This window comes from Athene noctua, chromosome 1 (assembly GCF_965140245.1).
Source record: "Athene noctua chromosome 1, bAthNoc1.hap1.1, whole genome shotgun sequence".
NCBI classification, from domain to species: Eukaryota; Metazoa; Chordata; class Aves; order Strigiformes; family Strigidae; genus Athene; species Athene noctua.
This window is the reverse complement of record NC_134037.1, coordinates 158,152,357-158,164,717: the sequence shown is the minus strand read 5'-3', so window position 1 is coordinate 158,164,717 and position 12,361 is coordinate 158,152,357.

The following is a 12,361-nucleotide window of genomic DNA, read 5'->3' as shown; positions in this document are numbered from 1 at the left end:
ACATTTGCTTAACATTTCCAGCATAACTAGCTCCAATGATTTTACTAAGACAACTTGTGGCAATAGAATACATGTGGGAGTATTTTTGAGGCTGTGTCTTACTGAAGCTCTTAGATCCTTCAGCAAAGAAAAGGAAACAGAAGCAGGAGATCATGTGTTCCAGTATCTTCTGCTGCCACTTGGGGAAATTATATCTTTACAGAGCTCTTTAAAAAAATATTTTCTGGGAAATACATGTGAGAGAAGAGAAGAGAAGAGAAGAGAAGAGAAGAGAAGAGAAGAGAAGAGAAGAGAAGAGAAGAGAAGAGAAGAGAAGAGAAGAGAAGAGAAGAGAAGAGAAGAGAAGAGAAGAGAAGAGAAGAGAAGAGAAGAGAAGAGAAGAGAAGAGAAGAGAAGAGAAGAGAAGAGGAAAGATTTAGTGGTCATCTGTGATCATAGCACATGAGAAGAGGCCAGAAATAAAACACTGGCCCTACTCTGCTCCTTTCATAGATCAGTACTGACTTCATACAGTTACTACCACCCTATAGTAACACAAAATGAGACTCACTGAGGCTCAGGTCTCTAACTTCATGGTAATTTCATTCTTCGTGCAATCCCAGAAATTCTCCTTGGTAAACCACTGTAACAACAAATCTATCCTTTCTATAATGTAATTGGACCCTTGAAAGATTTTGTGACACCAAACTTTATGTTCATTTACATTTTAAAAATAAATGTTTTGGAAATTTATATCTTAACATGTTCCTATACTTTTGTTTCAATTGGTCTATCAATGTTGAAGGAAAAGTGAACATTTTGACACCAAATCTTCCTTGCTATTTTCAAGAGTTCTCTTCATGTCCAGCTACTGACTGAACATTTTATGTGCAGTTCTCTAAATTTACCCTCTAGATAGAATAATAGGTGGAAAACAAATGATAGTTTGTAGATCTGTGAAGTTATTTCCCCTATTTAAATGTAATTCTATGAATGCATTTTGAACACAGTTAAAGAAAACTACCACATAACAGTAATGTGACTGTGACTTAAAACAATAAATTAAATTATATCATGTTTTGACCATAGAGGGAAACTGAGCACCACACAGCCATTCACTCACTCCTTCCCCCTAAATGCTGGGAAGGAGAAAAATTAATCAAAGGACTCAGGAATGTAGATCAGGACAGGGAGAGGTAGCCCACCCATTATGGTAACAGACAAAAGACAGGTTTGTTAGGGGGAGAAAGAAAAAAACATCACTTTAATCCAACCACTAACAAAACCAACACTTAGCAGGTAGAATGAGACAGCAAGAAACATTACCATTTCTTAAAATCATCTCCTTCTACCCCTCCCTTCTTCCTGGGCTCAGTTTGTTCCTGATATCTCTAACTCCTTCCTCAGCAGCACAGGGGCAGGGGATGGGGGTGCAGTCAGTCCCCCACTTCTTCTTGCAAGGTGCTGCAACACTCTTCTGCATTTTCTCCCTCTGCTCCATGTGATTCCCTTCTCATGGGTGATAGTCCTCCATAAACTTTCTCTGTCGTGAGTCCTCCCCACAGGACACATTCTTCCTGAGATGCACCAGCATGGATCACCTCCATGTGTTGCAGTCCTCTCAGCACTGAACTACAACAGTGGGGGCTTCTTTTCAGAGTCCTGGAGGTCCTCCACAGGCCACAGACAGATCTCTGCTCCTCCAGTGACCTCCATGGGTGGCAGCCCTGCTCCCTCACCATGGGATACAGGGGGGCTCTCTGCTCTGGCACACCTCTTCCTCTTCCTTCTCCTTCCTTCCACTGACCTTGGTGTCCTTCTTGTAACACCTCCTCACAAAATCTCTACTCCCTGTGAGGTTTCTCTTCTTAAATATGTTATCTCAGAGGCATGGCCACTATCCCTAATTGGCTTGGCCTTGGCCAAAGGTGGTTCTGACTTGGAGCCAGGGGAGCTTTTAAGAATGTTCTCACAGGGTCCAGTGCTGTAACCCCCTCCCCTGCTACCAAAAACCCTGCCACACAAACCCAGCACAAATTACTGCTTCTCGGTGATTTCATTTAATCAAAAGTTTTCAAATTATTTCAGTAGGGTAATGTACAGCTGTCAGGGATGAAAGTATTGACACGGTAATGATTTATTAATAAATCTAGATTTATTAATAACTAACAGCAATTTATCAATATAAAATAATTCAGAAGGAAAAGCAACTTATTCACAGATTCTAAAATGACAAGATTCACTCTAACTTACTTAACAGTACCTTGATTTATACATATATACATGCGCATACATAAAACAGACATATACACAGAAACAAAGGTATTTGTATTCAGTAGAATGGACACAGAACAGACAAATACACACAGAAACAAGGGTACATACCCACACACACCAAAACAAGAGAAAGGAAGGTGAAAGAGAAGCTAGCTCAAAGAAAATTTCCTTCTTGCGTTTAGAGCAAATACTCACAATGCCTTGACATTTCTCAATGGGCTATAATTGAGACTTGATCAGGTGGACATCACCCTGCCCTTCTGTCTGGAGCAGATGACATCTTAAGGGTTTTGGTACCTGAGAGGCATCCTAGCTCAGGGGAGATGCTGGTCACAGCCCGCTGCGATCCAGGAGAGCTCAAAGGGTCTCCCTGGTGGTCAGAATTTATAGGGTCCAAGATAATTGACTTTGGTCAAATACCTTCTGGTGCCTTCCAGCAGTTGCAACGTGCAGCATTGTTATTGTTCCATCTGACCACATCCCAGTCACAGGTGTGCCAGGCCATCAGGAGATGATGGGCCATTATAACTGTTTCCGAGCAATGGGGAGGTGCAGGACCCAGGCTCTTTAAGGGGGGGCCTTAACGTTCGCAGTCCTTATCTCCACAGATTATTGTGTAGCTCGGGAGAGATGTGGTGGAATCACAGCTGGCACCAAGCAGCCCAACAAGGAGGGGAGGGGAGGGGTAAGAATTGCACCACCACAATAGCACACTTATCCACAGCTCCAAAACTAATTCTGTCAGTTTAGTTATTAATTTGATAATTTTTTTATTACATTGCAGTAATGCACATTCAGTTTGCAGTGTTCCAAAGTTTTTTATTTTAAAAAAAGGAAAATAAAATGTTAATAATTTCAAAACAAACCATGCATGAATAAAGTTCTGATAGGATATCAATGTACAAAGAGATCTATAACCAGAGCTAAGGGAAGATTTTTAAAAAGACGGGAAAATTAACCTGGATATAACATATTCATTCATATATTCTTATATTCACTTAGAGTAAGTATACTGGAGTCTAAGTTTTCGGAAAATAATATTTATGCTAGAATATATTTTAAGTGGATATTACAGAATGTGCATGGGAAGTGAATCTTGCATTAATGTATTCTGATTTTATACAGGGCAAGTGATTCTATAAGTTAAATTATTGCAGTGCAGGAATTGAAATATGTCCAATCAAAACTAAACAATATATCATGATTGTCAAAAGCATGTATCTGTCAATGGACTGTGAACCACCTACAGTGTAATGACTTTCTGTAAATTATCCAGAAATAATTTAGTCAAAAAAATACACTTGACAAGACTCTGAAATGCTCAGAGATGAAAAGAGAGACTAGTTGGATTTTTCAGAGAACACTATAAAATGTTATCACAAAATTCCCCATTGCACTACATTTCTGTTATTCAGAGTAGTTATTAATTTTTTGACTAAACTATGTGTTCTGAATTTGTCCATCCATTTTTCTTCCACTGACATCACCTATATATTTTAATATTACTGTTGTGCTTAGATTATATTCATTTTCTGGGCATATACTGGTATGTCTTTCTAATTACAGAATGTAACAAGCATCTGACTGAGAGCAAGCTTTCTGTTTTGATTAGGAAACTATCCTAGGTTAAATAACCTGCTTCATCACAAATCTTTGACTCCTCTGTACCACTCTTACACATGTTAGGCTCTGCAGAGAGACCTGGACAGGCTGGAGCCATGGGCTGAGGCCAACTGGAGGAGTTTCCATAAGGCCAAATGCCGGGGGCTGCCCTTGGGCCACAACAACCCCCAGCAGCACTACAGGCTTGGGGAGGAGTGGCTGGAGAGCTGCCAGTCAGAGAGGGACCTGGGGGTGCTGATTGACAGCCGGCTGAACAGGAGCCAGCAGTGTGCCCAGGGGGCCAAGAAGGCCAATGGCATCCTGGCTTGTGTCAGCAATAGCATGGCCAGCAGGGACAGGGAAGGGATCTGACCCCTGGACTCGGCACTGGTGAGGCCGCACCTCGATTCCTGTGTTCAGTTTTGGGCCCCTCACTCCAAAAAGGACATTGAATGACTCGAGCGTGTCCAGAGAAGGGCAACGGAGCTGGTGCAGGGTCTGGAGCACAGGCTGAGGGAACTGGGGGTGTTTAGTCTGGAGAAGAGGAGGCTGAGGGGAGACCTCATCGCCCTCTACAGCTACCTGAAAGGAGGGTGCAGAGAGCTGGGGATGAGCCTCTTTAACCAAGTAATAAGCGACAGGACAAGAGGGAATGGCCTCAAGATGTGCCAGGGAAGGTTCATACTGGATATTAGGAAGCATTTCTTTCCAGAAGGGTTGTTAGGCATTGGAATGGGCTGCCCAGGGAGGTGGTGGAGTCCCCACCCCTGGAGGTGTTTAAGAGTTGGGTCAACGTAGCGCTGAGGGATATGGTGTAGTTGGGAACTGTCAGTGTTAGGTTAATGGTTGGCCTGGATGATCTTCAAGGTCCTTTCCAACCTAGATGATTCTGTGATGTTTGTAGAATGGGGAAAGTAGCAGTTCTTCACTGCAAGAAGCAGTCAACCAACTTTTATCCTTAAGCTCATATGAGGAAGAAACTTTTGATTTTGGTGTTCTGTTTAAATCCCACTGGATTTGCAAATATGTCAGAATGTCTGCTTTCTTTGTGAATAGGCATGTCTGCATTTCAACATGTATTAAATGAACAGTGATTTCATAGTAATTACTACTTTTCCTCAAGGCCTACTGGGTTCAGCAACTTCTTATCGTTATTTTCAATTTTGATAAGCATGAATTTAGAAGATACAGTAGAAGTAAAATTATATTAAGGAATTTTAAAGGCTTTTAAACGCTAATCTTTAGACCAACTTTTTTTTTTCTTCCTGAGAAAAACTTTCATCATTCATCATTAAATATGGTGGGACAATTTTTGCTGTAAGTATACAGTAAATGTAAAATCAAAATGTTAGCAAATCTTATTTTTTACCCAATTACAGTAAAAATAAAAGCTAAATATTATCTTCTGTTTTTCCATATATGCATATATACACACATATGAATAAATGTTTGTATATCATGCATATATACATACACATATATAAAAATGTTTGTATATGTCAGTTTTACAACTCTGAAATACTATGCTCCTTTTCCTAATTGGGTTTATAATATATGGGAAATAAACATCTGCATTTGTGGATACTGCTATTCATAACTGCAAATTGTAATAGAGATGTTTCTGCTGCAATTTATAAAATACAGCAATAGAAAAATATCTCAACACCATGGGAAAACCTGAATTTCCATTTATCTCATTTTTTCTAATTGAAATAGTTCTGAAACAATGGCTTTCTGGATAGTATCTGGGATCTAAGATAGCCTTCTCTCCCAGGAAATAGCAGTACTACTAATTAGCATGTTTTTAAAAACCAGCCTGTTGACAGCGAGCTGCAAGAGCAGCAAAAGGTTGCTAGGTACCTGCACTCACAAGAACTGAATTTTTTATTCTTTGGGAGAGAATGTATTGGAAAGGTTTCAGCACTGGTAACTTTCCCTGCTAAGAAATTTATTCTTCAGTGACTGGAAAACATTAATTTAAATCCTTTTAATGAACTAATGGGTCATATAAAACACCTTACACTTTAGCAAAATCATTTTTAATCAGACATTGTAGGTTTAATTGGTTAATATTTGAGCTATACTCAAATGGATATACTAAATGGATAGAGTTGAAGTATTTATTGCAGTTTTCTCATTGTTTTCTCAATCACAACACCTTCTCTTGGTTCATTTTTAGCCTAGCCTCTTCCCAAGGTAATATCCATTAAAGGTTCCTTATACATATATTTATATACAAATCGAAATACATATTTCTAAATTAGAGCATTGGAATTCTGTGTACACGTACACACGGTACCAAATGATGGAATACTTGTTATACCTTATAATCACAGAGACACCTAAAGAGCATATCAAGTTTGTTAAATAGGCTGAGATATTTTCAAGATATGAAAAATCATGGACTTAAATATGAATGAAATGTAGATTCATTTTCTTTGTTAAAGCTATGTCTTGAAATAGCAACCTGTTCATGCATAATATATGCCCTTCATGTATATTCATCTGCTATCTTCAGGAACCTTCATGCAGGATAGTAGGCCAGAAAAACCCTCCATTTTGTAATGGACTCTAGTTCATCAGCATTTATATAACCATTATAAAATTATAATCTGAGAGAAGCAGGATCTCAGCAGGCGAGACAAAATTTAGCAGTCCATTGACCAAAAAAGCCCTATGTGGTGGCGTTCAGCCAGAGACAATACAGATTTTGGACAAAATCTGTCTAACATCAGAATGTCAGAATAGTCTAGTTAAAATGAAAGATGTTTTCCTTTGGGTGGGGGGGGTGGGGGGGAAATTGTTGGGCTTTTGTCTCTTGAGACTGAGAAGGTGGGAGGTTTAGCAAAGAGGATATGAGAACAGGGCACAAGTACAATGATACTCTGCTCCATTACAATCTCTTTTAATTCTTGGATAACCACCTGTAGTTCACCACAAATTATACTGGTGAGTAATCCACCTCAATTATGATAACACCAGTCTATGGCAATCACCAAAAAGCCTTTGATTAGTTTATTTTTGCAACCCTAAAAACACAGTTTAATTGGCCACCACTGCATGGCTGTATCTCATCATACTGTGGGGTTGGGAAGTCTGAGAACAAGAACTTAACTGACATCAACTTTGCACATGAAGAAGCGAGGTCTCGTGCTAGTTAGGTATATTCCCAGAAGAGTGTGTCTCTCGGGCAATTCCTCTTACTTCTAAAATGGTGTATATATGGAGGAAATCACAGGTTTAAATTTAGCCCAGTTTCTCACATTACAAGACACGTATTGAAACATTTATTGAACTGTCAGGGAGCCATTGTGTTACAGCAGATGAGATATTGGGCAAGGAAACATGTAGATCTGATACTAATTTCTAAAATGTGATAATTATATTTACTTTCTTCATGATGAATGTTCTACTTCTCTGAAATACTGAGCACCCTCCATCTCCACTGAAGTAAATAAAATGCAGGTGTGACCCTCAATGTTAATTCATCCCCTTGTGTTTGCTGTAGGCATGATACATGCTTTTTTCAGCTCTAACTAGACTGGAATAATAATTATCATCATCCTATTATCCCTGTGCTATAAATTAAGAAAACCTTGCTTTGCAGTGAAGAAGCTCTGCAGATTTCAGCACATAAAGAGGGAAATGAATTGGAAGAGACCAAAGATGCAGAACTCTTGTCAAATGTGTCTGAATTGATAGAAGTTGTGAACTACAGCTGCTAATCCAATGAACCAGATGGTATCAATTGTCAAAGCAGGTGCAGGAAATAGGGTTGTTAGCCCTCCTGCAAATCAATTAGATCAGCATGAAAAATCCGTAAATGAACTTCCCACCAAACAAACAAATTGTACCAAAAACTGTCTTGGGTGCTCAGCTGAGTCATGAATGATTGGTCCTTTTGCAAGTGGCAGCTGCCATTAAATCTCTTTATTTCTTTTATGAATAAACTACCAAAATTTAATTTTCAGCTGTTAATGCATCGTTGGAAGCTGCCTGATCCAACACCTTTCTTTTTACTGATCCGTGCTAATTTAAAGTGTCAGAAAGAATGAAGTATGTCACCAAGCTAACATCAGTTTTTACCACAAGCTTCAGTAGGCCTTCTATATCCCAATAGACAAGTAAGTAAGTTTTTATTTCACTTAGGAAAAAGCTTTTCCCAAAATGATGTTTCTATAAAATATAGGGTAATATTAGTTAATCAGTTTTTGGCTGATGATTTGATACTCTTTCTAAGGAAATCTGATCTGCCATTTTCCCAAAATGATGCACAATATGCAGCAGGTTTCAAAAAAACCTGTAGAGACTGGTAGGCCGCTAGAGCTGATATGAGGTTGTTTATCAGAGATATCTGGGATGATTCCAGGGTAGTGGTGAGAAGGGAACCAATTAATTAGATTATGGCAATTCCCCCTATTATGTTGTTTCCTAATTCTGACAGGAGGAACTAGAAGATGTTTAAAGGACATGATCAAGAATACCCGTAAATAGCTTTCCCCTTGAAGGACTGTCTTCTTAAATACATTCTGTAAATGGTTTTCTAGTCAAATGTGTAACAGAAATCTTGCAATACTTTATACATATTTTAGCTATATACACATTTTATACATGTGCATGTATAGACATATATTTACATTAGCCATATTTTAAAATTTTCAATTATATTTTCATTAATTTTTCGGCTAGGAGGAGACAGAAACAGAATCATGTTGCAATCTGCACTGGAATTAAAGTACATTTAAGTGATTAATAATCAACCAAATTCTCTCTCTATAAGCACTTCTAGAAGAAAGCAAACAAGAGGAGAAACGTACTGAGTGGTGTTTCTCTACATTTAAATCCTCTTAACCAAAATGTACTACCACTGGATTGGACTAAAAGAGTACTCCCATTGAACTTGTACTTTTGGCTAAAAGGTAATTGGAAACATTAAAAAGGTTTAGCAATCAGGATAATAATGTATAAATCTGCATGGTTCTGTACAGTAAGTTATGCAAAGAGAAAAAAAAAAAAAAAGGAAAACTTGGAGTACGAAGCCAGAGTATATACCTCAGAATATGTGTTGCATGACATTGAACAGGGGGGCAAAAAATACAAGGAAAGCTGAACAATCTAAGACAATTAAGATATTTTGTTCCACTCACAAAGTTTCCATAGCCAGAAACCTGCTGTTCTGCTTTTTATGAGTCTCTGCTTGTCACACATCCCAGAACACAAGACTTCTACCAAATAAGCCTGAGCTAAACACATATAATTTTTAAAATTTTATGCTGCTTAATGCATTGATTAAGGATATGATTCTTAAATGCTCAGCATTCATGCTATCCCAGGAAAGTGGGATGCTGTTCCAGGGAAATGCTGGATCAGATATAATTAGAAAAAAATCAAAGCCCAAGAAAAAAAGAGACAAATCACATCAATATTTAGAAGAAAATATTCCATCGAATATGAAACAAGACAAATTTAACCTTTATATTTTCCATAGATGCACTTATACAGAAATTATAATACAGTAAAAATAATAATTAAAAAAGCATAGTGTAATTGTGTAATTTTCAAGTTTACTGGGTAGTTCAGTATACAAATGATAATAACTGCAATGTAAATTCAATACAGCAAATATAACTGGATTTTAATGTGAAGAGTATCATCAAAGGAATAGTAGCATGAAATTCAATCATACAGTTAACCTTATGTTTAAGAGAATTTTTAGTTATTTAAGGTCTGAGCACACACACACATTTATTTTTCTATTGGAGCACTACTAAACGTGTATATGATCTTATCATGTTGCAGTCTCACTGAAAAACAAAACAAACTAATAAACTAACAAAATTACATTTCTGATATAACGATGCTTACTATACCTCAACATAGTTATAATTTTGCAGCAATTTCAATTGAATCTCTGAAAGCTTTGTGTGCTTTACAAATAATAAATGTTGCACTCATTTTCTGACTGGGTTATTATTTAAAATATCTATCTGCTGAAGGAAATTAAGTAAGGATTATCCTCTGAGATGTGCGCATGAAGGAAAAAATATCACTTTTACTGCTTTTATAACTGTCACTGAATGGATCATTAGATTCCTCTCAGTTATTGGCAATATCATTCAAAATTTTTATACAGATGTGTGTATTTTAATACTACCCCTAACAATGGACTATTGCAGAAGAACATGAGCAATAATGAGGTCAGGATCTCAAAGCCCATGCCCTCATTGCTGATGTTACACCAATAAGATTTTCCTGGATAAAAGAGAAGATATATATATGAATTTATCATAAGTCTAGTTAGAGTTTCAGCAGTCCAGTAGTCCAAATTGTCTAATACAGGAAAAGCCTCAATGATAATATTCTTAAATCTGTTGCACAAGGCCTTCCTATTGTTTACCCTTTTCTGGGTTAGTTATGTTAGTTATGCTTACCCTGGGTCTTATGGTAGACAGCTTCAGCCTTAAAACCTCTTTCAGGTAGACTTTGGGACGGAGATTGTCACAGAGAGCCATGAGCATCCCAATCTGTTTACTGGAGGAGTGTGATGTTCCTAGTGGGTGTCCCTTCCTCTCCTGATTTAGGGCTTGTTTTCCCATCCTCATCTGCTCCCTTCTTCTTGCTCCCAGGGCAGGGGTGAAAGCTGCTCCACTGCCCTTGTGCCCACAGGGGCTGTTTGTCTGTCAGGGACTGCCTGGGGCTGTCAGCCCCTTCCCCAGCAGCACTCACCAAGCTGGAGCTCAGACAGGCTGGGCAATGGGCACTTGCCCACGGGGTGCCCAGTAAACCCAGCTCAGATCTGCCAAGGTCAAGGGCAACCCAGTCATGCCCAGGACCTGCCACAAGCAGCCACCACACAGGGTTGCCTGCCCTGGCTAATGGGAGAATCATATTTACAGGACTACACAGGAATACTGCATTGTTTTTTACAGCATCATGGCCTAAACAGGAAGCAAGGGCATCTGCCTTGTTGAAATCCCAGTACTGAAAGCATTCTCATGTCAGATGCAAGACATGCATTTAACTCTTCCATAGGCATAGGAAATCCTATATTTTTAATCCTATAGAATACTTAGAGGTGGGCAAAAAGATTAAATGCTCAGTCCTCTACGTAGAACATCTATTCTGTGCATACAAAATAATTTTCAATGTCTGTATAGGGCTTTCAAGGCAAAACCAGCTACCTACAGACTTTCAGGCACACAGTAGATAAAAGAATCATAGAAACATAGAATATCTTGAGTTAGAAGGGACCTATAAGGATCACTGAGTCCAAATCCCTGCTCCTTGCAGAACTACCTAAAACTAAACCATATGACTAAGGGCATTGTCCAGACACTCCTTGAGCTCTGGCAGAAGGTTTTACTTGATGACATCTGAGAATGTAAGAAAAGTTTGTGCTTAAGTCCCAGTTTAGGTGCTCATCTAAGGTCTAAAAGATATAATGAATATGTATCATATTGACAAGCATTTTTATGGGTTGTAGGATGGAAAGGAAACTAGATCCCTCTTAAACTCTCCAAACACAAAGTCAACACTGGGCGGTTCCTTCCCATGTCAAACTCATAATTTGAGCTGATTACTCAATGCAGTAATTTAGTGACTGAATAATTGGAACCAACTGATTTATTGATTCAATTTTAAATGTGCCCATTATTTGATCATTGTACTGTTCATCTTTAATTAGCTAATAAAACTGTAGCATATTAGCTTAGAAATATGTCTTATTAAGCAAATATTTGCTTGCTTATGCTTTTCTTTTATAAAAGCCATAATTGTCTCATAGAACTGAATTATTTTCTTAAGTTGCAGTATGTGCCATGAACTTTCAGGCCACAAGTAACTGTAGATAAGCAGCTTCTGAGCAGTTGGCCCTCCTCCCATCTAAATTTCATAAACAGATATTGAGGAGAGTATTCCCTTTTCAGTATCTTTGCCCTGATGTTGAATCCAAAGCAAAGTTGGATTTACCCAAAGGGTAAAACAGAAAAAAGGGGTATGGGGGGAGGGAGAGAGAAGGTGGAGCAGAAGGGGAGGGAGGCAGGGGAAGAGAGGGAGGGAGGAAAGAAATGCCTCATGCTAGCCAAGTGCTCTGTGGAGTTTACATGCCTGTGTCAAAGCTAGAGATGAAAGTGCACTTCCAGCCACTGAAGAATCAGGCCCCCATGTAGGAAATTTGTGGTGCCCCATAGTGAACGCAATCTCAACTATTAAAACACAACCCTGAAAGAGAAAAATTACCTTGAATTTTAGATAATAGCCTGATTGTGCATAATGTGATACTTTTGAGAACATCTGCATCAGTTCACACTCTTCGTGTTCCTGAAGTGACATCTATCTCCTTGCACTGGGTCTGGCTGGGAATTTTCTTCCTAGCAGCCTGTATGGTGCTGTGGTTTGGATTTGTGGCTGAAACAGTCATGGTAACACACCAATTTCTTTATTATTTCTAAACTGTGCTTGCACAGCTTTCCAATATCCTGCCACAACAAATCTTTAATAGCGT